This window comes from Perca fluviatilis, chromosome 17 (assembly GCF_010015445.1).
Source record: "Perca fluviatilis chromosome 17, GENO_Pfluv_1.0, whole genome shotgun sequence".
In the NCBI taxonomy this organism is placed as follows: Eukaryota; Metazoa; Chordata; class Actinopteri; order Perciformes; family Percidae; genus Perca; species Perca fluviatilis.
Window position 1 is genome coordinate 16,927,907 of NC_053128.1, and position 26,635 is coordinate 16,954,541.

Genomic DNA, 26,635 nt, shown 5'->3' on the forward strand with positions numbered 1-26,635 from the left:
AATTATTGGGCAAGGCTTGAATGTGTTAAGAGCTACTGTATGAGGCCTAGGGCGAGACTTAGTCACTCTTTCGCATTTGGTGTGTGTGTGCTTGTATATGTTGATACAAGAGTGGGTGAGAGAAGCACAAGGAGTCAAGACTCTTCCTCACTCCCATTCCTGTCTGTCTGCCTTCTTCATGTTGTGTTTGAGCACTCTGTCTGTTGTCAGATTGTTATGATAGATCTGGGTGGGCACAGCATTTACTCACTGCAGCACGATCTATAAAATAAAAAAAAGATTGTGAATTGCGTCCATTAGTTGCATGGTTAATTGAATGAAATGACACACTTCACAGGGGAGATACAAAGCAGCCACAGTGTAGCTGTGACATCAAACTGACCATATAAGTCCAGTGTTTCACTGAAAGGCATGCATATGTTCATATTTTGCTTTTAGAGGACAAATCCCAGTGTTGATTACAGTTGATTTAGTGCCTTTGTTATTGAGTTTTATCACACTCTGGTGTCCTTTGTATTCATCTATCACACAGGAGCCTCTGTTTTTTGATTTGTACCTCTTTTTTTTGTTCTCATCATTGATTTATCTGCTGATTATTATCATGATTAAGCGATTAATCATTTAATAAAATGGTGGGAAAATGCCTGTCCCAATTTCCTAAAGTCCAAAGTGACGTCTTTAACTTGCTTGTTTTGTCTGACCAACAAAAATCCAAGACCCAAAGATATTCAGTTTATTATCACATAGGACAAAGAATAGCAACAGATTCTCAATAATTGAGAAGCTGGAACCAATTAAGTTTTCTAGAAAAAAATGACTGAAACAATATGAAAATAGTCGACGAGTAATTTTCTGTTGATAAAGAAATCGATTAATGATAAATTGTTTAGATTAATTGTTTTTATTGTGTTTGTTTTGTTAGTTCTAGGTAAAACACTCTACTTGCATAGAGGATCCCCAGCAGTTTTACCACATAAAAGACGTATGCCAGACTTCCCATTAGTTCCATTTCCACTGATACAAAACAACAAGTCAGATATCGTTACAACTTGGACAAATAATAATATAATATTTTTTCTTTATCACACAGAATGCTGTCAATCACAAATTAGTTATTCCTGTAACATTATAATGGTGTTGTCTGTGTTCTTCCCTTGGTGTGTCAGCATTCATTGGCATTTATCAGTATTTTAAGCCCCCAACATCTCCTTCCAGGCAGCACTGCCTAGCACTAGGATTAGGTTATTGTTAGGGTTAGGGTTAGGGTTAGGGTTAAGTGCCTTGAAGTCAACAATCGCAGCACTGCCTGGAAGGAGACGTTGGGGGCTTAAAACACCATTGAGCTTTACTGGCGAGGTCTAAGTTATGCCTCCTACACTGCACTAGTGTCAAAGGCATTTTGCACTGTCTATAGGGCCCTATGTGTATAGTGTTTGTGTTCTGCTCAAGAATGGATTAGTGTTAAACAAGCACTGAATCTAGACTCATTTGTGATTTTAGGGACCTACGCCTAGCACAAGATTGGCCACAAACTAGCACCAATTGCTGGAGCTGTAAGGATAGAGGGGTCCTTTAGTGATATTTGAAACAGAGGTGTCTTTGTAGATGTCAGATCACAACCAATGACTGGGGCTCGATGTGTGTTTGTGTGAGTGTGTGTGTGTGTTTATGCGTGCGTGCATGTGTGTGTGCGTGCGTGTGTGTGTGTGCGTGTGTGTGCTAACAGCCATAGCATTCATAGACATTCTCTATAATGTTTCTTGCATGAAACTTGCAATATAGCCTTGTTATTGTAAGCTTATTAATATTTTCTGCATAGTAAAATACTGTAGATAAGTGGTTTATTCTCAAACTCAAACGTTGAACTGGTCTAGATAATTTCTTTCACAGGAGATTTCTCTGAACACTTGCTCCTAGGAATAAAGAAATGCAGTCAGCAGCAAATTACTCTGCAATTGTCTGCATATGTATAAACTTAAATTGCTTTTATTGTCAAGTGGAAGGAGGGCACACACAAGAATGAAGAACAACAGGCTGATCCTGGAAACTCCCTGTCACCTCTCAATCTGTCTTCACTTCCGTCCTCACCTCCCACCCACGTTCCTTCTCACAAGCTCACGCTCTACCTCTTTCACTGTGCATGATGATGCATATCAGCATCTTCATTCCTCACGCTTTATCATCCTATTTCACTGATGCATTTTGTACCTTGTTGTGGCTCTGGCAGGGATGCAAACATGGATTTTATCGAAGTCTTTTGTACACAAACAGGTCTTTTTGTCCTCATGCCTAACCACCCACACTCCATTCAGCCGCAACCCATCTCACCCTTCACCTTCTAGTTGTTTCCTGATTGGAATTTCTAAAGCCAAGGCTAAGTCCATGAAGATCTGTGGGTCAGGCTCTCTCATATAGGATATATAGAAACAAAGAACCAATTTCAGAGCTTCCTCCACTGTGTGTATGTGTGTGCCATGCATGTATTTGTGTTTATCTATGGGTTAATATAATATATATAAAATATATTAATATATTATAATTTGGGGGTGTCAGTAGTTCAGTGTGTAGGGAGTTGGGTTGGGAACCTGAGGGTCGCTGGTTCAAGTCCCCATATGGACCAAAGTACAGTGGTGGACTGCTCAGTGTGTGTATTTCAGTCGTCTGTGTAATGTGTGTTCTAACAGAGTGAAAACATTGTAATTTCCCTTGCGGGATAAATAAAGTAGAAATTATTATTATTATTATTATTATTAAGAGAAGGCTTTGATCCTCTTAGGCAAGTGGTTCTGTATGTACTGCAATCTTTCTGTACGGCATTTGTGGGTGTGCGCCTGTGTATATTTCATATCTGCGACTTTTTGAATTGTCTGGTTACCTGCACCTAGAACCTAGGACTCTAACTTGCATACATACACACACTGGTCTCAAAAGTCTTATAAGTAAATTCTATCGAAAAATTGTTAATTGTAAATGTTTTTTAAAACATACAGTTTTTTTTTAAAAACACATACAAATCTGAAGTGTGTATGCAGGAGCATCACTAATGAAAATGATATATAACGGAGATTATCTGGATTAGGATTACATGTAATATTTTTAAATTGAGAATGAGGTTAGGCATACTCCCTCACATCATAATTACTATTAGAGTGTATGAAAATTAAAAAGGGATTGTCAGTTTAATTTTATTTCATAAATTGAATAGCAAAACTAATTTACAATTAGATGGAATAGTCTATTATATTTTTATGAAAGCACTCTGGTGTTTTACAGTAAGATCAACTAATGCGCTTTCCATGACATGTCAGTCTCACTTAGACTCAAAGCTAAAGACTTACCACATTTTCACTGGCTGTAATATTAATACAATATTATTAATATCTGATTAAGATTGTGATTTAGAAATTACTAGATAAGCAGCATTTCGTGATTAGCTTCATGCTAATAATAATAAGGCTAATAAGAGCTGTACCAAACATAATGCAAAGGTGGTTAGAGACAAACAACACAAAGTAAAGTCAGGTTATTGTATTGTAAAATAAAGCAGATAACAACTAGACAACCAACACACTGTTAGGAAACCTGGGAAATCGTTGCCAGTAATGCAGCTTCAGTTGTAATGATGTTCAGAGAACATATTTGTGCAGCACACTAGAACTGAAGCAAAAAATTGCAACATTGGTTTTTAAACATCCACTTTTATGTTGTGTTCACACTTGATTACGTTTATTTCTATTGGCTGTAGCACTCTACTAGTCTGGCTAATGGCTACATCACCACACATTACGCTGTGAAGGCTCCAGCTGATTAAACAGCCCCTTTGATCAGGAACTCTCTGGGCCCTATCTTGCACTCAGCGCAATTGCCTTTGTACACCGACGCATGTATCATTCCTATTTTGCACCCGACGCACAGCGGACTTTTCCCTCCACAGACGCACGTCGGTAAATTAGGGAATGTGTTTGCCCTCCCGGGGGCGGTTCAGCGAAAAGAGGAGGCGTGTTCCAGCGCAAACGTTACGTGGTCCTATTTTGCAGTTTCAGAAAACAATTCTGCCACTGACCAGGAAAAACCTGGTCTAAAGTCAGTGGCGCTAGTCTAAAGTCAGTAGTGCGTTATTCAGATGTTATTTTAGGGACGAATGCTTGGCCATAATGTAGCGTGTGCACAACGCGCATACACTTCTCTCATCTACAGCAGTTCCCATTTTTGAAAACCATACATAATTACAAAGAAAAATATTACTGAAAATGCGCTTCATGTGTTTGAATAGATCAGGAGGCACTTTACAGTACAGTCCTCAAAAAGTCGCAGCATTCTTTGTGGCTGGTTGTGTTTTACACATAAATGAGGAAATATTAGAGGACTTAAGGAGACGTGATGTTGAACTACGGCGGGATTGGACACTCTGGCGGAATCTGGTCCGGGAGTAATGTGCGATGCGCTCCTGATGGAGCGGGTGGACGGAGATGGAGTGGGGGGAGGAGGAAGGGGCACAACAGGTGCAGGTGGTGCGTTTGGAGGCCCACGCTCCATGGCTGCAGCAATCCTCTCCAGACTTGAGGAGATACGCCCGAGAGGCCGCAGCAACATCGCCACACGGCTAAGACGGGCATTTATTACTTTGCCGCATCCCGGACAGCTCCCGCTGGCGTGCGCCAGGCAAATCCGCCGTCATAATAGCAGTCCGCCATGGAACAAGTGCGCCTGCTCTTAAAGGGAATGAGAGATGATGCTCTGATTGGTTATTTTCACGTTACGCCCAAACCACACCTAGCTACTTCAGACCAACCCATTTTAGATTTGCGTCGGGCGCAAGAGTCATTTATCCCGCCGGTATAATAGCAACAGCGCCCGAGACCCGCCCACAAAGCTACTTGTGTTTGGCGTTTCATACTTGCATTTCAGATCGTTAAAATAGGGCCCTCTGAGTGATTCACCAGAGACAAAGGTATTGCGAAGGCACCTGCGCTCACTAGAATCCATGCATAGATTTCTGACATCGCGAGGGTCGTGAAATATATAGGCTACCATGAATTCAGGGGCTGTGGGTGAGAATGATCCTATTCATATGCATGGAAAGGAACAGCTTAATGGTGGAGTTGACTCATAGAGCTGGAGAGTGCTTAGCTTTATTCAAAGAGGTAGATGGAGAGTGCAGCTCTACCCTGTTTTCGTCATCAAGCTGATGGGTCTCATGCAGCATATGGACCAGAATGCACAACCCTTAGTAGACGTACAGATGCACAGACACAACAGACCCCTCAAAATGTGTTTGTGGTGGCATTTACATTTGTGTAAACAGTTAACCCATGGGTTTTTGTGTAGATTTCCATGTTTGTGTGTACGTTTACTGTATATGTTCACAAATGTGTGTTTTCTGTTACATTTCTCCCAGCTTCTCTGATAAAAAAAAATGACAATCAGCGACACTGGCAGTCAGTCACTAACAAGCTCAAATTCTTACAGGTTGTGTTTTATGCACCTAGTCAGGTTCTTATACTGCACCACCTACTGCAGCATTACATTATGTCTTTGTTTATGCTCCATTGCACCAGTGCTTCTCAGTTTGACACCTTGCTTCTTAGTTCTCACTATCAGTAATGGTTTACAAATGACATGTGAAGAATGGGCAAATTAGATTCTACTTTCGACTGAAGGTTTATTTTTCTTTCTCGTGAGCACTCTTTTGAGAACATGTGTCAGTCACTCTAGACCATTATCTGACAGTACGTCTCCATTAACCTCTCTCTCAAGTGCTCTGCTACAGTACAGAGGGAAGATATACAAATCTGTGATATGAGTTTTTTTAATACTCTATCTTTAAAACTGATTCACCATCCCTGTTAGAGGTGTGAAAAATGATTTTCAAGTCTGACCTCAGGCCATACTTTGCCTCTGCCTAATACATCTGCCAGATTTTCTGTGAAGAATAACGAGATTGTCATAGACATAATATTAACATTGCTCAATTCAGTGTGGCTTTATACAGCAGTTTTGTTTGTGATCTGATCAATATTCTGATTCCATATTTAATAGGCCTATATGATGTACAGTTATAGCACAATCATACTTTTTATCAAACTGCAATTACTACAAGAGATTGCTGACAAACAATGATGATCCATCTTTTGCTTGAAAGTTGTGTTGTAAAGGTTATTTTTGGCTGTGTATGGTTTTTGGCAGTGGGTCTGCACTCAAATACAGGATATATGTCCTATTTACCTTCTTGCTTCTTATTTTTGCACACTGTACCAGTCATAGTTTTGAGTCACTGTTCTAGACACAAAATGCTCAATAGTGTACTCTTGTTTATTGTATGACATATCTTTAAAATCATAAAAGGTTTTAATGATGCTACCATGGTTTACACTGCTCGTATTACAAATGTTTTCTAGTTGTACAAGAAGAGTGTGTGTGTGTGTGTGTGTGTGTGTGTGTGTGTGTGTGTGTGTGTGTGTGTGTGTGTGTGTGTGTGTGTGTGTGTGTGTGATTGTGTGAACCTACAGTAGGACTCTAACTCACTGGTCTCAAAAGTTTTACAACTAAAAAAATAAACTTTTTTTTTTTTTTTAAACACATACAAATCTGAAGCTGTGTATGTATGTGTGTTTGTGTGTGATTACCAAACACAGTATACTTGTAAGTCTGATTTGTATGGTGTGTGTGTCAGAGTTGTGAATAGACTTGCAGTTAGAATGTGACTGGGAACCAGTTTGCCTTGAAGGACAATAGATCCATTACACCAACCAACACCCACCTCAGTTATGCTCTATTATACAAGGTGTGACCACTTCCCCAAACAACACAAGGCACGTACTGTAGATGTGGTATTTGATTTTCTTGGCTGTGTGACTGTGTATCACAGCATCTGTTGGCTGTATCAGGTTTGTCAGGATCATCACGGTCAGACTTCGCTACACATGGTGCCTTAAGATGTTTTAGCTAACAGAAGAAAGAGGACACTGGCCTCAATAAAAACCACAACCTCATTATACTAATGTTTAGAAAGTAAAATGTCAAAGAAGATATAACAGTGCTTTACAGAGCAGCCAGTAGCTCTTAAGTTGTTAAGTGTCACTGTAGCTTTGTTTCACAGTAACGTATCAAATGACAATGGTAGTTAAAACAATGGTAGGAGGTTTTAATTGAGAATAGAAGTAGCTTAAACCACTTTAATTTATTTAAACTATTTGTCTGTTGGTAAATTAATTTTCCATCACAATGAATTAAAGTAAAAAAAAAAATGTTCCCAATGCCATGCTGGGCATATAAAGAACAATGCCCTATACAAGCTCTGGAAAGTTGGGAGAGAGAGCGCTTTTCTCAAAGTCCTAGAGGAATAAACTGGAAATCTTTGATACAGTGCTATATGTTTCAGGCTCGTTCTCTGTAATCTGTTTCCTTGGAAAGCAAATGTGTAAATGGAATTGATGCTGCATGCATGTATTTATAGAGTGGCACATATGCAAATTGGAAAGGGAGGGCCAACTTCTTCTTCAGGGGCAGGGTCTCAATGTTCTAGTCAGTGGGTGTTTGTACACTTCTGTGTTTCTGTTCCTTCTTATGATTTCTTCTTTTACTCTTCTCTTTTATTCATGCTTCCTTTCCAATATTATATATTTTTTCCTAGCCCTGTCACCTCTGCCCTCACCAGCTCTCCACTGCCCTTACAGTTGATGTTTTCAGGAAGGAGTGTCAGAAGTAATATACTAATGAGGGTCTGCTATGTGCACAAGTGAATCAGTCATACTGTAATGCAAAATAATGACTCTTATCGCACAGAGATTAAATATGCACTTCCCTAATGGAGTTGTTAGTCTTTCAACCTCTCATCTTTCAGTGTCTGTTTAGCTCTCTATTTCCCTCTCTCCTGCCTTAGATTGTTAGATTGCAGTGGAGTGTGTAAGTGCATATGCTTGTGTGTTTGTGTGAGTGTGCATGAAATGCATGAGACTTACATTAAGTGCACAAGCATATTTGTATTTGCACCTCATTGTTTTTACTCCCCCTTTTGATGTCAGCTGGTCAGGGTGTCAAGCTGAACATGATCCTTAAGTGATGTCGCGCTGATGTTAACTGACCTTTGAACTTTTGTCTTCTCAGGTACTAAACCCTGCCTGCTCTGACACTGTGACTCAAGACAGACACTCTGGCTGACAGAAGCTGAAAGAGAAGGCAGATAAACAGATTGGAGGACAGAGGGAGGTGAGTGAAAACAATAATGGAATCCATTTTCATCTCTCCGTCTGTATAGCTTTGTGTACTGTATTCAGTCTGCTGCAGGACTGTTGGCTCATTGTTTACAGAGCAGCTTAATCAGCCAGAAAACGACACCTATCTACGACCCTAATTTTTGTAAAAGCTTTAAACTTTTGTCTCTCTGTTTTGTCTATCTGTTTTTGTCTATCTGATCCCCTAAATGTATTCTGTACGCCTCTATGCATGTATTTCTGCCTTTCCCATCTGTCTATCTGAATAAGCCCCACATTCATCTTGTGGTCTGGTCCTCAGTATTACAGGCGGACATGAGGATGCCTTTAGGTTAGACACAATTTTTGATCACAGCTGGTCCGGGGCTGTGGCCTGCGTGGTTGCCGAGTTCACTCGCTGCTTTGGTAAACTGCCTACTTATGTATGTAAAGTAGCTTTTATGCAATTCACTCAGCAACCTTCCCCACTATCATCTCAGTGGGAGTGTTTTGGGTCTGCCTGTGTGTGTTTATGTGTAAATAATTGATTGCTGTAGAGGTTTTAGTGGATCGCTGGTGAGACTGAACCAGTCGGGAAAGACTCCTCAGTGTGCACAACATAACGATACCATGTCTGCTGCTGCTCAGTGGACTCTCTGTGTTGTCTGTGGTGGCCTGTTGGTGTCAATTGAGTTTGTATTAGTGCTGCTGTAAGGATTAGATGATGAATTTAAGAACCACAGAAAATCTATACAGACATTAAAGGTGAAGTCTGCTATTGTAATCTAATACACTTTTTGTTAAATTCAGCAATTATCTCCTCACACTCTGTGTGTGCGCTCAAAAACAGCTGGTGTTCATACACAGCCCTGGCTTTAAAAGGAAAACAAACAAATGGTTCGGACCGAGTCACACACTATACCTAATCAATATTATAACATTATTCCTTACAAACGGCGTCATGCTCATGCACAGGACCGGGGGCCATGGATGTATAAGAGAAAGGCAATGGGAGCGAGAGGGATGGTATAAAAGGAGCACTGACAGGAGTTTTTTTTTTTTGTGTGTGTTGAGATCAAATATCAAGATTAAGATACCATGAAAATAATTTTCAGTCAAAATACCACACGTTAGTTTGAACTACTGTAAATTGAAGATGCCACTTTGACCTCCGGTAAATTGTGATTGGCATTTTTCATATTTTATTTCACATTTTAAACTTAATGCTTAATTGATTAAACAAAAAAAGAATAATGTATACATTATTTGATAATAACATCTGTAGCTGTAACCCTAGTTTGTATTTTGTTTAACAGATTCAAGGAAATAGGCCAAAAAATGTTTTATGGTTACTCCACATAGTGTAAAGAAATATTTTAACTTTAATAACTTTCACATAGAAGTGTAGTCCCACTTCTTTCCATCTCCTTCTCTTTTTGTCACACTTTTCATCTGCTACCTTATCGTTGGTCATTGTTTTCCATTTTCTCTGCTTATTTCTTTATGGTACTTGGCCTTCTATCACTAAATGTCTTTATTTCTTTCTGCCTCCTTCCTGCTTTCTCTTCCCGTGTATCTTTTCTTTCCTCTTTCTTGCCCCTTAGCCGCAGTGTCCTTGAGAAAGCAGTGACTTTGCCGGTGAGCGCAGCAGAGCGCATCTCTCTCTCTCTCTCTCTCTCTCTCTCTCTCTCTCTCTCTCTCTCTCTCTCTCTGTCACACACACAACCACATGCACACACACATTTGGAAGGTCCATTGCAACACTGTCAAGCAAAACCAGCCTTTACAAGTCTCTTCTCTTTAGTCTCCATAAATAATTCATGACCAGTAAAATTGGCTGTACTTTATGCATATATTGACAAACCTATTGCAGAGAAGAATTCACAGTCATTTATTGTATTGAGCAGAATTTCTGCCCACTTACTGTCTTCAGTAACATAAAGTAAGTCATCAACAAGCTGCTGATACAAGTAAAACATTGCAAAGTCATGGCACATAGAACTTTCCTCAAATTAGTGGAAGTGAAAGGGAGTTGTTAAGTGGTTAATAGATATTTTTCTTTATTAATGCTTGTGGCTGCTTGTCAATCAGACCCCAACAATGTCATGCTGTGTAACATAAAAGATGACCCTGTGTCCATTGAAAAGACAATCAATAATTCAAGGTTCCAGTTAAATTACCTTCTCTTGGTCAGACGATGAGACATGTAAGAAAACAGGATTTGATGCACAAGTTCAATTACTCTTTCTCAAGGTTTGTTACAGAATTCGGACAAATTGCCTCCAGGTGATACCGCAGTTAGCATGCCAGCATGGAAACATGATCCCTCCTCATTAAAGGTGCCCTCCACTAATCTCAGATCATGACGGCCCATTGTCACAGTTTTCCGTAGCTTTTGAAATATAGATGGAGTCTGATTGTGTGGTTGTAAGATGAGATGTTATGGTCTCTTGATGCTGTTTGTTCTCATTGGTCTCTGTTTTCCATTAGAGTTCATGGAGGGCGTATTGGGTCACTGCTTTTTCCTGCCGTCTTACTTGTTTTCTGTTGGAGATCCAGTATCTCGTGGGTTACCTAGCTGCAGTGCTTTTTGTAACTGCATCCTGAATGTTTAGATGACAGTCAGATTGAAGTTAATACATTGATACACTTATATGTACAGTACAATACTCTGCAATCATTTCTATTCTATCTGTTTTATACTGTTAAGACTGTTTTATCTACATTAACACACTTGTGCCGCCATGTTATCTCTCTCTCGGTCTCTGTGTCTTTCTCACTCTTACTTATGTTTGTCCCACGTTCAGCTGAAAATGCTTCCGTAGCCATGGCGACCAATCCCAAGGGGAAAAGTTGATGCTGAATCTCTTTCGCACTCTCTTCTCCCTCCTTTGTCTCATGCCCTGTTGCAATCTAATGCTTCCCTCACACAAACACACACACACACACACACACACACACACACAGAGAACAGATGCAGTTTGTGAGTCACATGTTGTTTTGGTCCTTCTGTCACAGAGTTCAATTAAGCACTGATGTAAAATAAGCAACCTGATTGCTGAGAACACTAAGAGTTTAGGATCTTTTTCTGTTTTCTGTTCTAACTTTCTTGCTTGTTAGTGACCATGACTGTTACAGTTGAACCTTTGGACATTTAACACATACAAAAGAGGCTGAAGGAGGAAGATTATTGAAAAAGAAGGAAGATAAAGTGAGGAGGCAGAATAATTTCAAGAAGAGAGTGCTGTACTGACAGAGTGAGCTGTTAGACATCAGCTCCAGAAGGGTGTATATTGCCCATGTTGGTTTCTTTGAGGTGTTTGTATGCCTCCTCTGAAATAGGTAATTACATTTTTTTTAACCTGGTCCTCATTGATGACTTGCATGTTGCAAGTGCAACCATCCAAAAAATAGCTTTTGTGCTATTTGATTAGTTTTATTTGTATCATCTAAACTTGTAATTAGACCTTCCTTATTGAAAGTGGATTTAAAATGATTGGAATTATCCTTTAATCTGTCATTCTTAATCTGTGGTTCTAATGGAGGTGGCCTTGGGCAAGACACACTAAAAGTGCAGGAAATACAATTTTGTAAATCCATGATAATTAATTGTGAATTATTAATGACAAGTCCTGTTCCTGTGGCTAGGAAAAGTTTGTTTTAATATTAATATAAAACATTTTGTTATTAAGTGTGAAAAAGACAGTTGAAATGAATTATTTCATTCCCGATGCTTTTTTTTTTTTTTTTTTTTTTTTTTTTTTTTCCCCTCCTTCCTTACCATATACCATGTTGAAACAATTTTTCTTACATTTTTTGTCCATTTTGTCTCAGTTTTCACTTTCTTTCAACCTTTTTGGCTTTTCTATATATCCTTCATTTTTTTTCTATAGCCTCACACATCCTACCTTATGGCTTATGGCTTATGGCTCCATTATTCTTATCTAAACAGTAACATCCTGTCATTCAACCTTTTTCACCATCTCTCACTCCTTCATGTGATCCTGATTTATATCTCCCCAACCCCCCCCCCCCCCAAACCACCCCCCCCCCACCCCCCCCCCCCCCCCCCCCCCCCCCCCCCCCCCCCCCCCCCCCCCCCCCCCCCCCACCCCCCCCCCCTTTAATGCCGCCCTTCCTCTTCTCTTTCGCTTTCTCTTCTACTGTTCCTTCCTTTCTCCCTCTCGGTCCCTCCGTCTTCTCCCCAGAGTCGGAGAGACAGACAGGAAGGAAGTGTGTAATGAAACGTCTATATCGAATACACTGCCCAAATTGACCTGGAATGAATGGAGTCACTGATCAGCTCCAGCTAAAGCTGAATGCACAGATGAAGCTGCCTAATGTAGCATGTATATTAGGAATACTTTCACACAGGATAAGAAAACAAACAAGTTTACTTTGTGTAGTCAAAGTATTCTATTACTAGTCAGCTGTATTTGAAATAATAGTAATACAGAAAAATAACTTCTTTCTGCTGAATTCTGCCCGAAATCGATACTTGGCAAAGCCCATGAATTCAGTCATTTCAGCTGAAGAAGTAAGCAGATTTAAGAGATTTTCTTCTCTGTTTATAGAGGGAACAGAGAGACAGACAGCCGAGGCAACGGCTAAAGAGAGGGAAAAAACACGCAGAGACAGAATGACAGGATGCACTCTCCCAAGTCACTGAAGTTGTTCTGTTTTATTAATGCCCAAAACTGAGATTACGTGATTCTGAGTCCATCCTGTGAAATTAATTTCTTAAAAATACTTGATCCTTCAATGTGATTTGGCTTTCGTAATACATCACGCTAATCTGCTCATCTGCTACCACCACCCACACTACAGCTTTTATTAATGAAAATGGACAGAGATAAATAATGAATGGACATACCTCTGGAATATCAAGCTCTACTGTGTGTGTGTGTGTGTGTGTGTGTGTGTGTGTGTGTGTGTGTGTGTGTGTGTGTGTGTGTGTGTGTGTGTGTGTGTGTGTGTGTGTGTGTGTGTGTGTGTGGAAGTGAGTAGAGGCCCATTAGGGAATTAGTCCACATCTGGACAACCCTAGCTGTCCTTGTGTGCTCACAACTCTTAATATTTCAGAATTGGGAACATTACATAAACAACCACTTCTGACAATCAATGCTCAATTTTTCTCCAAATTATTTGAGAGACCTGTTTGGATGTCTCTGTGAACCCATTTTAATATATTTACAGCATATCAAGATAGTTGTTTTGTCATTGATACCGCTGGACCAAACATAAGGTTTAAGGTCAAATCTACACACAATCCATCTTCAAAGTTTCTATACATATAAGTTTTTCTTTCTTTCTAAATCTCACCTCTTTTCTTCTTTTGTTCCTCCCTACCGCCCTCACTTTTTTGTACCTATGTAACCTTGCTTCAAAATCTATGACTGAGTTGATGGTAATTCGCTGTGTGTTGGTAACACTCTTAAATTGCTATTTATTCATTTGTTTTTTGTATATTTATTTATGTATTATTAAATAATAGTGATAGTCTGCAAACCTCTCAGTTAAGTTCCGATTTCCAAGCGGTGTTAACAGAAGTAGACCAAAATGCCTCTGGACTTAATTAAATGGACCTGCAACTAATCAGAGCAACGATACATGTGACATAGCGCTAAGCGACGGACAAATGTAAACTTCAACACAAATTTCCACATTAGCTGCAGCCATCTTGTTTGTTTTTGAAAATTCCTCAACAGAGCTCCTCTTTACTAAGCTAGGTTTATGCTCGCTGTAGTGTTCCCGATGTCATCACGTATTTTGCGTAAAGCGCAAAGGCTCCGCAAGTTGTTAGTCCTCATATCAAACCTGCTTCATATGAGATAAACGCTTGTGATTGGCACGGTCAGGATCTGGATACGTTCAACAACATGAGCTTGCAGATCCGTCTAGTTAGTAGGATGCAGCAGCAAAAGCCCACGCTGTTTTTTTTACTTAAATTTGACAGCTGGCGTTTATTGTGTGTATAATCACTTACATATTCACAAACCTGCTCGGACAAACGCACGCACACACACACAAAGGGATGGGGGTGTGACAGCTTTGTGTGTTGGCAAACATGAGCTTAGCAATGAAGAGCCTTTCAAGCAGGATTAAGCTGCTAAGTGTCAATGGACAGACAACTAGGCCAAAGAACACTAGGATATCACTTACACTGCAACAATCATTGTGTGTGTGTGTGTGTGTGTGTGTGTGTGTGTGTGTGTGTGTGTGTGTGTGTGTGTGTGTGTGTGTGTGTGTACAGTAGTAAAGTAGGTACAGTAGTGTGGTAGATTAATGGTAAAAAAAGAGGCACACACACACACTGTACACACATTCACAAGTCTTCCCTATGACTATGGACTGTGAAGCTTCGGCAGAGCCATGGAAGGACCATCTGTTCCTGCTGAAATCAGCACAGCAGGAGCCTACCACACACACACACACACACACACACACACACATACACACACATACACAGTTGTAGCATGCTTCAGTTCTGGCATAGTCTATTTATTCCCCATGCTGACGCAGGACAGTAGTCAATTGTGTGTGTGTGTGTGTGTGTGTGTATGGTAGCTAAGTTTTCAGTTAAAAGTAAGGTAACCCATATAGATGACGGGTGTGTCTGAGATGACCAATGCTAAGCTAATTTTAAGATGATGTGCATACACATAAGATAGATAGATAGATAGATAGATAGATAGATAGATAGATAGATAGATAGTCTCTCCACCGTCAGCAGAAATTGTGCACACAAACGGCTATTCTCCATTTTAATAATTGACTGAGGGGAGTTGCACTCCCCTGTCAATGTTATCTATTTCCTTTCCAGAAGCAACATCAGCGTTTCCTCTGCTTTCTGTCATCTCATCAATACTCTGTGCTTTGACTTCCCCTGTCCTGCACCTGCACCCAGTCAAGACACAACCACAGTGTAACATATGCAGGGTAACAGAGCATCTTTCTTCGAGGCAAGCAGGGAACACTTAGTTCTGTTACCTATGTTTTAAAATTATATTTGATAACAGGATCACAGGGAAGCCTATGTATGCCTACAAATATAAAGAAGACAAATGTGAAAATGGTAACTAAGAGGAGCTCATCAGAGTTCACAGAAGTCAATGACTGGGTTCAACAAAACTTGACCTGACCTCGTCCTGCTGATGATATGGATTAGAATACCAATTGTAATCAATAAACCAAAGCATGGTCATTCATCCTCATTTTTTGAAGCTTGTTTCCAAGGCACCTGCATTTGTTAACTGCCTCAGGCTGCGTTCTATGCATCATGTTTACAGTAGGGTTGGGCATCGAGAACCGATTCCTAATCGGAATCGATTCCTAATCGGAATCGTTTCAAAAATTACGATTCCATCGGAATCGTTTCTTTATTGGAATCGTTTTGGAATCATTTGGAGGATTTGGTTTCAAATCCGATCATCACTTTCCAATTAAACATGCGCAAGTTTGTGTTTCCGTAGCGGCCAGGTGCTTGTTGTGTTGCAGCCTTGGAGCACAGTAAGCGGTGCTCTAGTGTGGCTTTATTTTACGTTGAAAAAGCCCCGTCAAACTGCAACCCACCTTTGAATCAAAATAAAACTTTCTTCTTATTTGTGAAATAAGCATGTGACCCATTTCAACTCCACCACTCAAAGAATCGGAATCGAGAATCGATAAGAACCGGAATTGAAAGGAAGAATCGGAATTGGAATCAGAATAATTAAAATCCAAACGATGCCCAACCCTAGTTTACAGTGTGTTTGGTTTCTTATAGTGGACATTACTGATGCACTTTTGAATGCAGGCTTTCAAAAGAAGCAAAGATGTAATTAAAGGAAATTGCCATTGGACTGTTGAACGTTGTTATTGTAGCAGAAGTTGACCTACAGTAGTTAGTCATCACACTGAGCATCTTTTTAAATGAAGGTCTTTTATAAAGAAAACATTGATGCAGGAAAACTTGTTAATCTCATTGTTGGATGTTTTAAAGTTCTGTAAATAGAATAAAAACCTAAATGGCTTATGTTGGCATCTCATAACAGAAGACACAAATAAGGATGACAAATAAGGATGACAAACAAAATGGAACGTGATAGACAGAATCAAATGTAATACCAAATATATGAAAGACTGAACAAGGTGTTAATAAAACCGCAGTAAAACATAAGAGAAATAGGAGGCTAAGATAAATTGGAACAGACCGGGTGCATAAGTTGAGATCAGCTGGGAAATCAGCTTGGCAGTCAGTAGGAGAAGTAATTGCTTTGGTGCATGTGTGTTTAATGGAGTCAGTGTGTGTCCACTGTGATACAGAGTAGAATCATGCTCTCTTATTCGGGCGACTGATCTATTCCTCCATGTTCAATATACAAAATATGTGGTCATTAAAATGGGATTGTGTCCCTGAAAATATCAATAACAGAAGCCTTGTCCGCCATTGCATAAAACTAAAACGACACGGGATAAATGCAGTAAAGTGTACTAACTATAATGTTAACATGTAGAATGGAAATATTTAATTTCCATTCACCTTGACTCCCATGTGTAAAACAGTTCCAGATTAAACGCCTGATATGAAAACCAGCAGGGCTCCTTGTTCTAAGAACAAGAATCGAGAGCCATAGTTTTAAATAAATGTGTGATGTTTTAATGGGCCAATTCCTGACAGTGTTTTCAGGTTGCAATTGTTCTGCCTGTTGTCACACCTCTTAATTAAAAGCAGCCATCAAAGCATATACATTCTATACAGTGTGTACATAAGCCTTTTTTGGCTTTGAGAGAGACACCTTCCCACCATTACCATCACGCAGATGTAGTACATACCTGACACCATAACCCTGGTGGTCTTTGTTGTAATATCCTATCAGCATGTGTCGAGCCCGCTGCATTGTCCTGCATTAATGAGACATAATGCAGACAATATCTAAAGCATGTCACTTACTCCCGATCACGTCTTGTAGTGCATGAACGGTATTACCTTTGAGTAGTCTTGTGTGCTATTTTATTGTGGCTGTTTTCTGTAAGTTGTGCGTGTTTTTGTGCTGATGAAACTTAATAATTTGTGAGCGGGAAAAACACTACTGTACTACTAATACTGTAAAACAGCATTTCATTGCAACATTTAAGTTCAGTCTTGAGATCTGTAAGATGGTTAACCAACTAGCTGCTTTCTCTTAATATTAACTCTTCCTTTACATTTCTATTAAAAGAGCCCCTCACTAGTCTACCACTCTTTGTTCCTTTCAATTTACTGATAAGTTAGCATTGCTTGTTTGTTTATTGCTATTGCTGCAAGGTTCATAACTCAAGGATTGGTTGGTGGTGATTGGTGATCCCACCAAAGCAGTTCTAGGTATTTGTGAACTCAGGCATGATCCTAGGTCCTACTAGCTCCTCATTCATAAAAAGGATGACCGGCTTACCTGCAACCTCAACTTGAGAGGACTAATGCAGTTTCTAAAAGCCTTGCACTTTCTGATGCTACTTTAAAATATGTTGTTTACATCTTTGCTTACAGTGATTGGTTTGTTTTCATCACCTTTAATGGTCTGTGGGTACATGAATGCGTACACTTTGCATTTGTGGCCAGGAGCATCAGTGTATGGTCTTGTAGGGTTCAGGATTTCCCAAGCCTCTCTAAAATGTATGAGGTGTTTGGTAATGGCCCTGTCACGGCTAATGGCAAGGCATTCCTCATATTTTGATGACTGGCTGATTATTTCCGCAATTCGGGAGCAAGCAATCAGGCACAGCCTCCTCTGCTATGTGAGCCAGTAAAGCCTCACAGTGAACTAGCAAAGGCAACCGTACACTTCTCTGGGCATGTCTCTCAACTCTCAGTGAAACACAGCGTCTGTTTGGCTGCAGGGCATGCTGAATGCACCCTCCACAGTAGTGCCATTGGACCTCATTCAGATCTGGATAAATGGTCTCCACATAGAACACCAAACGTTACAAGAAATGGAGGGGTCAGTGTCCAACCTTTGCCTCGGCACTAAAACCAGGAGGAGGAGAACAGTGTAACCAAGAGGTTTCCCTTTTAGGTGTTTCTCTTCCTGTTTGTCTGCAGTTTTCCGTCAGACTTGTTATCCTGCTCCCCATATTCTGGCCAGTTTCAAACCCTGGTTACTGTTATTGTTGTTTTCTTTTTCTTTGCATGTCTTCTTATCTGCACAATAACTACTTCCTTAATTCTAGAAAGGTATGTGACTGTAGATCTCTGTCTTATCTGGAAAGAAATGTAAGTTCTTATCTGAGAAAGAAATCCTTGTTTATTTCTTGTAGGGAAATCAATCAGTTCATCTTGGAAAGGAAAAGCCCTGACAACCTAAGGTTGTATACTGGACTGCTTGGTATCACACTGAAAGTTAGTCAGGTAAATTATCAGGATGGTCAATGTTTGTTTATCTTATAGTATTTGTGGTGCATTTAATAGTTATAATATGCCTTGATGCATTTCAATTGTCACAGAAATCCTGCAGCTGGAAGGTAGTCTTTTTATGTGTAGCAACTTTTTTATGTTTTAAAAGGCAAAGGTCATAACTACTTACTATCAGCAAAACTATTGAGCACACACAGTGACACAGTTATTTATGTGGCTTTAAAAGAAGACCCTCAACCCTGCTTTTTCAGCCCAGATTACATTCAAACATTTGCTCCATCTATTTTAGACAGCCTGTTTGCAGTCCAGTCTGTTAAAGTGTGCTATACTGGATATACAAGCATTATAACTGCTCTGTTGGCAGCACAAAAAGGATCAAAAGAAAGAGTGGAAACAAGGAAATAGGTGGGGAAATGAGATGCTGTAAGTTTGGAGGAGGGGTGAATAGTAAAGTTAATGTGGGAAACGGACATGGAAAGGAAAGACACATACACAGAAGTTTGTAGAGAATCTTGCCGTTTCCTTTGAACATGTGGGAGCTTTTCTATGCAACCTCTCCCTGTCTCAGCATGCCTCTCTCTGCTTGTACCACTGTCTGTGTTTCTGATCGCTTGTCTCTCAATCTGTCCCTGTCTTTCTCTGTCCTGCTGTCTCACCCCTGTAGAGAAATAGCCAGGCAAACAGGCATCTCCGTCAGCAAGCACTTGTTTACACAATACATGCTTCTTCACAACCGAGATGGTTAGAGAGAGGTGTATGAGAGCGTGATTCTGCATCCATTTTGTTCATTGTGCGCCGCCTGCTCCTATGAGTTTCATTATTTGTGTTTGCTCATTACCACAGACTTTTGCAGATGTTTTCCCAGATGCAAACATTATGGCACCAATAACCCCGGAGCCAGCCACACACAAATTGGTACAAATAAAATACAGAGGCTACTCACAAACAAACAGCCCTTTTCAGGTGTATGATGTTTGAAAATGATGGATCAGAAATAGCATTGGTGAGAAAAGCATTCATGAGAGCAAAAATACCATACCTCGGAACAATTATGCAAGAGATAAATCAACAGCGATGCTCTAAAATAACTTCAGAATGACACAAAAACTCAACTGCCAGAAACATCACCCATATTTATACATGCACAAGATTAGCTTTCTAGCAGGTCTGCTCCATTGGAGTGCATAGAGACTTCTGAACAGTTGTTGGTGTGGAAAAAGAAGAGTATGGCATGTGACAGCAGGGCAAGAGCTGGAACTAACGCACATAGCTGCAAGTACATGATACATACTTAAGCCCATTACCTTATTAAGGATCCCTCAGCACCTGATTCTTTTTTTAACACTGCATGAGATCGATAGATAGACAGATAGATAGTATGGGTGTCACGATTCTCCAAATCCTCGATTCCATTACATTTTCGATTCTAAGGTCATGGTTCGGTTCGATTCTCGATTTTAAATTTTTTTTTTTTTAAAGCACAGGTTGCTATGCCATTTTTTTTTAATTAACTTTCTTTATTGGGAGCAAATTCACAGGCAACAGCATAACAGTTCCATGCAACAGAAAGGGCTTCCATACTTTCATTTTTTCCCCCCTGATCTTTATATCCCTCCCACAATCCCACCCCACCTGAGAGAGAACAATTCTCAAGGTAAATCCAAAATTGACATGTGAATAGTATAATATACATAAAACAAAACAGATACATAAATAAATAAGGAAAATACTGAAATAAATAGATGAAATAAAGATGTACAAAAATAAATAAATTAAAAAAAAAATTTAAAAAAGGAGGGGGGGGGCTCAGTCGTCACTGTCAGGCAGAGATGCTAAAGATTCAATACAATTTAAGAGAGGTCTCCAAGTTATTTCAAATGCGTTTAAGGAGCCATTGAGGGAAAATCTGAGTTTTTCAAGTCTAATGGACAGGAACATCTTTTTCACCCATCTACTATGAGATGGAGGTTGAGGGTTTCCAGTTAAGGAGTATGAGACGCCTGGCCAGCAGGGTGGCAAAGGCAAGAACGGTCTGCATGACTTTGGAAGAAAAAGGCTGTAAAGGGGCACCAAACAAAGCCAAGAGAGGCTCGGGAGAGATAACAGTGTTATATGCTGTGCTAAGAGTTTTGAAGATTTCCGACCAGAATGTGGCAAGCCTGGGACAGAACCAGAACATATGGGAATGGTCAGCTGGGGAATGCTTACACCTATTACAGGAGTCAGATACATTGGGGTAAATCCGAGACAGCCTCAAATTAGTATAATGAACTTTGTGTACCACCTTACACTGTAAGAGGCTGTGTCTTGCACAGATTGAAGAAGAATGAACTAGCCGTAAGACTTGTTTCCAATAATCATCAGGTACAGTGATTCCAAGTTCTTGCTCCCAAGAGTCCTTGGGACCGGACACTGGGGTGTCAATAGTTGAATTGATAAGGCTGTAAATGGTAGAAATTAGCCGCTTTTGTTCCGAACAAGAGCCAATAATGAATCAACCAGAAGTTTCGGGGTTCGACTAGGGAATTTGGGGTTCTGACTTCGAACAAAATGCCTAATCTGAAAAAAACGAAATAGGTGAGATTTAGGCAAGTCAAATTTCTTTGAAAGTTCGGAAAAGGACATAAAAGTTCCTTGGCTGTAAAGGTCCTTAAATTTAGTTATCCCTTTGTCAGACCAAGTCTGAAAAGTCAAATCAGTGCAAGAGGGCAGGAATAGATGATGTTTTACAATGGGGGAGAGGTCTGAGGATTAGATTTTTAAGCAATATAATATCTGACCTTTGTTCGCAATGTACCACACTACATTATCAAATTTTAAAACATTTATTAATTTATTAAAGTAACAATAACTTATATCTATAACCTGCCATCTAGTTTCTCTTTTGTAACTGCAGTCTTCTACACAGGAGATGACATTCAAGTTCACAACAAAACAAACAAAAACAATAAAACAGCCACGTCCATAGTCTTCTCTGAACAATTAAGTGTCTTAACAAACTATTTCCGAACAGATGAACATATACCGCACAGATTAACTGCCATGTTAGTCGTGCTGACAGTGGAAGAATATGATACACGCACATAGCAGAGCTTGCAAAATGTGGCTTTTTTGTCGAACGTTGTCAACATCCAAAATCCAAAATACTTACACACCAGCGACTTCAGTGAAAGGAAGGGGGTTCAAGTTCAGTCTCCTGCATCTGCAGTTGCCATGCTATCTTTTGATTGGCTGTAACTAAATTAGAGGAGGTTTACTGACTCGCAGCACTTCAACACTAGTGTTGACGAACTGACCGTCAAAAGAAGCGATTAGAAGCACTTTTCCGGTGATGGCTGAGCGTTACTGCGCAGCCTCCAACTGAGCTTGACGACGTACATGTGACGTCAGCAATCTGTCTGAAAGTTGTGAGTCTTCTGGTAGCTGTGCCAAGAGAATCATCCCGAATCTTGCAGAGACGGAGAGTGTAGATATATGTAAGGAGATAACATAGGGACAGGCTAATTATTGCTAACTAAAATGCTAGTTAACATTAGTAATTAAACTTAAACAGCTAATGTAAGTCGAAACTGCCTGCGAGCTTCTCCTGACTATACGGTAATTTGTCTACTATGCGATAGAAAGTCTCGTGGTTATGACACAATCGTTAGCCTATTTTTACAAAAACGGCTGCTACGGAGCCATAACGTGAGATACAAGGTAATGGAGCCTTTTATACATTGTCATGTTTTTTTTAAATAAACAATGGACAAATAGAGTCTTTAAACGCTTCAGATGTAAGGTTATTTGCTGTCAAATTGATGCCAAAATGAATGGCAGTCAATGGAATGCTAACTGTAGGTGATGGCTTGTTAGCATTAAAATGTCTCCATAGGAGGTATGCTTGCGGATGCTCGCTTACCCCCTTGGTTGTGTGTAGCTGGTCTTCTTCTGCTACTGTGTGTGTAGTAATCTAGCTTATTAGCACCTCCACTGGAGTGGTGGTAGAATCAATCAGGAAATGGGTTACCTCGAGCAGGCTACACGTGTGTTTTTTTTCTATGGTTTTTTTCTGCTTGGCAAAAGGAGAAAAGGGGGGGGGGAGGAATGAATTTTTTTTTTATTTATAAAAATGAGGGGGGGGAGGAAGATTTTTTATATTTTTATTTTTTTTTTTTTTTTTTCTCTAATATTTTTGACATTTTAGACAGTAAACCATTCATTATTTTTTAATTGGACATGCATGTGTAAATATAGGTGGATGTCAGAACCTTCTCCACAATAAAGTAACAGTCAGTAACACAATAAATAAAGGGTAAAGAAAAGACAAGCAAGGTGGAAGATACATGTGAGCTACATAGATTGATTTAAGCTTGTATAAAGTAAATGCGCAAGATAATATCTTATTCCAAACTGTAGTAGGAAGCGTTTTCCCAGGACATGGCCCAGGGCTTTCTCAGTTAAAATAACACTACAGATGGTTTTTGTAGTAGATCATTAGTGTTGGGGTTCCCTAACACAAAAAATATTAATTTGGTGTTTTATTATTCATATAAAGTGCCAGCAAATTTTGGTTGTGCTGTAATGTTAGAGTTGTGGCCTGTAACCAGCCATTAATCGAAGGTCCTTTTGCTGGTGAAATAATGACAGTGTGTCTTGAATTTTGGTATCCTGCTGGCACTGTGGCTGCTGGAAGAAACACTTCCAACTGTGCTATAATCATCATCAACATCGGTACGGCTGACAATCTCAATCAAAACTCTAAAAGGGAATACAATGTGAAAATAAGCTCCTCCAACACTAATTAGCACACTCTCTCTGGCTTTTGTCAATCCTCCCAGTCTCCCTTCACACTGTCTCTTCCACTGCTCATCTCATGTGATGGTTATCTGATGAGAAAAAATTGCTGCTAATCTCAGCAAATTCCCCAGCTCTGCTATCTCTTCTTCATCTTTCAATCACTTCTCATCCCTCGTTTCTTATGCTCTTCCTGATTCCTTTAGTCTCTGTTGGGAAAACGGGATTGTGTGTGTGTGTGTGTGTGTGTGTGTGTGTGTGTGTGTGTGTGTGTGTGTGTGTGTGTGTGTGTGTGTGTGTGTGTGTTTTTTCCCTTATGCATTAACTTGTAGAAGAAATATATTCAATAACTATGAATTGAGGTGATGGTGTCTGTGTGCATGACCAGTGTTAATGAGGCCGGGCCTCTGCCAGTTTTTTCTCCTTTCTCCTCTCCTTCTCTGGAGAAAAACACAAAATCGTACACTAATGACCCACGATGATGGTGTGAATAAGAGAGAAGAAGAAAAATGGAGAATGGATACTGGCAGGAGGCGTACAAAAAGAGATGGAGGGTGGATGCAGACAGAAATGTAATAATTGGTCAGTGTGAGCCCAAGGAAGACAAAGCCACAAGAAGATTAACGGACAAGCTGGCATCTACAGTTCGTACAGGCGACACGCAGCCACGCATGTGAAAACATGGTCGTCCCCTCAGTCGCCCTCAGTCCCACTGGGAGACAGAGGAGGGTGGGCAAATTGTTCTGTAGGCCAGCTATTGTTGTTTTGAAGATCCAGGGCTTCGTTTAAGCTTTAATTCAGACAACACAAGCATTCTTTTTTTGTTCCAATATATTTTTTGTGTACGGCATATTTCTCATTCGTGTACACATGATTTTAATTAAAGAAAAATGAGAAGGAAAATGCCATGAGAGAGAAACAAAGGGAGGGAATTGGTGTTGTTGTTTATCACTGAATTGCTCTGATAATGAGAATCGAATGGGAGCTGGCACATTGTTATTATGCAGGGTGTTTGTATCTGGGTCTGTGTTTGTGTATGTGCACTATAATCATGTGCATACAATCCTAAATGGCCAAGCCATGTTGGAAGAGAGCTTACCCCCCTCAGGCACAGAGTGTTGGCTGTATGGTAACTGTGTGCATAGACACAGAAACTGTTGCTGCCAGGTGTGTTGAGGAGGTAATTGCCAGTGTGGCAGGCCAGTGGCCAGTGGCTTAGAGAGGGGACAGCCAAAGAGAAAATGAGGAGCAGCCTCTGGTGGAGTCTGTTTGCCCGAGGGGCCAGCTTAATCTCTGCCGTAGTTGTTCATCTGATTCCCCCCTGTCCCCTTACACCGCTTCGTATTCTGCTTATAGTTTCTTTTGCCCGCTCTCTTCGTCCTACTTGCTCCTGTTCATGCACAATTCCAATTCTCTCCATTTTTCTCTGTCCTTTCTTCAACTACTCACTGCATCTCTATCTCTCTCCTCTCTTGCTCTTGTTCTCCCTGGATCCCAGCGAGCTTTCACTGAGCGGCTACAGCTTCACCACAATTTAATCCCCCAGCAGGTCTACTCCAAGAGAGACCACCAATCATATGTGTTTATCTTTTCTGTCCCCTGACAGCATCCAGATAGAGCCCTGGATGTATGTACAGGTGATGAGATTCTCTACACATTAGAGACACTGTTTACTATTTATCAGTGTAAAAAAAGAAAAATGCCAGTGATACTTCTGCAAGGTACACTAGCAGAGATCAGTCTGGTGTCTGTAATGGACTTTAATAGACGCATGTGTACTTTCTCCTGGATTCTGCCCCATAAATGTCTGTATTGTTTCACTTATCATTGCAATGCCTGGTTAATCTAATTTTTCAGAGTTGATAGGTTTTGCAGATCAAACTGCTCTGGCACCATAGTGGTAAAAAATTGTCGAACAATTCGCAGATCAACAGAAAATGTATCTGCTACTAAGTGAGGATTTGCTGTTTATTCTCTGTTTTATTTAATTGTAAATGGAATATCTTTGCGTTTTGGACTTGTGGTAGGACAAGAGACATTTGAAGATGTCACCTTGTGCTCTGGGAAACTGAGGGCCATTTTTTTCGTTATTTTCTGATATTTTATAGACAAAACAACTAGTTGATTAATGAAAATTAAAAGGGCACTCAGAGAGTGCAGAAATCCGCCAAGGCATGCCCTATCTCACAATGTTATAGCAGTGAGAATTTTCCCAGTTGGGAACACATTTTTCAGATTATTTTGACACCACATGAACGTTATTTTTAAATCTCATTTTAGCTCAGTTTTTTCAACAGTAAGTAGTCACAGGTTGTTGTTTTTTTGGTATGTGTGTTTGCCAAAAATGTTGCCACCGTTTTCATTAATGAAATGAACACTGCTGCATCCTCCCACACCTGCTTAAACAGGCAACGCCTGAATCTGGAAGACCTTTGAGAAGTCAACTCATCCACTAGTGTGTGAACACATGCAGAGCTCTATAAATGTCATTGCTCTGGTTTGAGAGTGACCAGATGTGTCTGTGTACTGTCAGTGGTGATGCTGTTGACATTTCATGTTGTGAATAGGAACGTTGTGTATCTGTTCAGCTCGGCTTGCTCCGCACTGATAAAACTGGCCTGTGTTTTCATAGCAACACCAGATGTTTACTTTACTTTACGGAGCCCTGAGACGAGCTAAAGGTAGAAGTCACAAGTAGCTTTATATAGGTTCAAGGTTTGTATTACAATTAATTTACTTTTTAAGAAAATCATCAAGTCATTATAAGAGGCATGGAAAACCATTAAGAGCTATATTTAGAGCCTTTACATACATTTTCAATATTACTTTACTGTCACCTCTGTTCACTGAAAGGAACAAAAGCAAGGATAAGATAAGGTTGGAACCATTACTGTCACAAATTGTATTGGAAGAAGCACAGTGGTCCAGCTCTCGCCAAGCACTAAACATTGTAATTTCAAGTCCAGCTCTGAGTTTTGTCAGTTTCTTTTTTTGTCCCTTTTTTCCTCCTTACTGTTCATCACAGTGTGATTTGGAAGTGCTTTACAGTGAAACACAGTACTTACATGATAATTTTTTGAAAGGTCACTCACTGTGGATTCATGGTTGCCATGGTATGGACTCACTGTGGTACATTTTTTCTATGAACTAAGTATGTGCATGTATCATTTTACTATATATATGTAAATATATAAAAGTAATTGTGTATTCTCTATTTGAATCTAGTGACACACTCATTTCTGGTCCTGTATATCCAGAAGAACAGAAAAAGACTAGTTAACGTGTAACCTGTCAA

General features: G+C 39.9%; 1 protein-coding gene across 4 annotated transcripts in view; it reads left to right on the forward strand.

Annotated features, from left to right (window-relative positions):
* The window catches only part of LOC120545445 (spermatid perinuclear RNA binding protein), an 88,140-nt gene that overhangs the window by 23,532 nt on the left and 37,973 nt on the right, over positions 1-26,635 (forward strand). For all 4 annotated transcript variants that reach the window (XR_005636698.1, XM_039779764.1, XM_039779762.1 and 1 more), the window contains exon 2: positions 8,107-8,208. The gene's annotated coding sequence lies outside the window, so the exon portion shown is untranslated. The remainder of the gene's footprint in view (positions 1-8,106; positions 8,209-26,635) is intronic.